The sequence below is a fragment of the Cebus imitator genome, unplaced genomic scaffold (assembly GCF_001604975.1).
Source record: "Cebus imitator isolate Cc_AM_T3 unplaced genomic scaffold, Cebus_imitator-1.0 Scaffold160, whole genome shotgun sequence".
In the NCBI taxonomy this organism is placed as follows: domain Eukaryota; kingdom Metazoa; phylum Chordata; class Mammalia; order Primates; family Cebidae; genus Cebus; species Cebus imitator.
In genome coordinates, this window is record NW_016107475.1 from 764,629 (window position 1) to 766,461 (window position 1,833).

The window sequence follows — 1,833 nt, forward strand, 5'->3', positions numbered from 1 at the left end:
GTCTTGCTCTGTCACCCAGCCTGGAGTGCAGTGGTGTGATCTTGGCTCACTGCAACCTCTGCCTCCTGGGTTCAAGCAATTCTCCTGCCTCAGCCTCCCAAGTAGCTGGGACTACATGCGTGCACCACCACACCTGGGTAATTTTTGTATTTTTAGTAGAGACTGGGGTTTCGCCACATTGGCCAGGCTGGTTTTGAACTCCTGACCTTGTGATCCGCCCACCTCAGCCTCCCAAAGTGCTGGGATTACAGGCATGAGCCACTGCGCCCGGCTGGCCCCACCGTTTAATACTATGACATTGGCAATTAAGTTTCTGCATCTGAATTTTGGAGAGAACACATTCAAACTATAGCAGTTGGTAATGCATACAATTAATTCATAAAGGATGACCTGAGTTTGTTGATGTACCTTTGACAACTGGCTTTAGTGTAATAAATTCTCAACTTTATAATCACAAAAGCAGGGATAGAAAAAGAACAATAGGTTAGCTACAGTTTGTACCTACAATCTCAGCACTTTGGGAGGCTGAGGCAGGAGAATGGCTTGAGTACAGGAATTCAAGACCAGCCTGGGCAACATAGCGAGGTGCTGTCTCAAAACAAAACAAAACCCACAAAAAACAAAAAACAAAACAAACAACCTCCCCCCCACCACAATATTAACAAGTCCAACATACTTATAAAAAGAGAGAAGCCAAAATATAAACCTGCTTCCAATACCAAAGGAAAGCCACAGCCCTCAATTTCTCTTTTAGATTGTTTTCATGGCTGACCTTAAACTAGTTTTGCTGTTTTTCCAACTCGTACCTCTCTTTACATTCTCCCCAGATATGAGACTGTGGTTTTGTTGGGTCTGAAGGGCCTTCATGGGTCAGGAAATGAAAGGATTGCAATGATTTAATACCTTTTATCTAGTCAAAGTTCCAACATGTAGGTCATGATTTGAAATTTCAATTGGAATAATGTTTTGGAAGATTTTTGTAAATCATAAGTGTTGTACAAACATGACTTTGTTGACGTTCCTGTTGTTATAAAGCAGGACTGATTACTTTGTATCAGAAGAGATTTAGCCTCTTAATGAAAAAATCTCGGGTTTAACATTAAAGATAACATTAAAACTCTAGTTTAACATTAAAGATAATTTTCTAGGCTTTGGCAGCAACGGGTATGATCTACTGTAGTATGGGGGGAGGGAAGAAGACTGGAAATAACTGCATGCCCTTATTTAATCATAATTTGGTTCCTTCCAGTTTCTTTGCAGCTAACTCCACCAGCAGATAATTAAATAATGTTGATTATGGCTACACAAATGTACGTTAGCATGTATAAATTTAAGTTAAAAACAGTAGTATAAATATGACTGCCCAGGAGTGGTGGCACATGCCTGTAATCACAACACTTTGGAAGGCTGAGGCAGGCGGATTACTTGAGGTCAGGAGTTCAATACTAGCCTGGCCAACATGGCGAAACGTTATATCTACTAAAAATACAAAAAATTAACTGGGCATGGTGGCAGGTGCTGTAATCCCAGCTATTCAGGAGGCTGAGACAAGAAAATTGCGTAAACCCGGAGGCAGAGGTTGCAGTGAGCTGAGATTGCACCATTACACTCCAGCCTGTGAGACAGAGCAAGACTCCATCTCAAAAAAAAAGAGAAAAAAATTGGCTGGGTATGGTGGTGCATACTTGTAGTCCCAGCTACTTGGGAGGCTCAGGTGGGAGAATTGCTTGAATCGGGGGGTGGAGGTTGCAGTGAGCCAAGATTGCGCCACTCCAGGCTGGGCTACAGAGGGATACTCTGTCTCAAAAAAAAAAAAAAAAAAAAAAAAAAAAA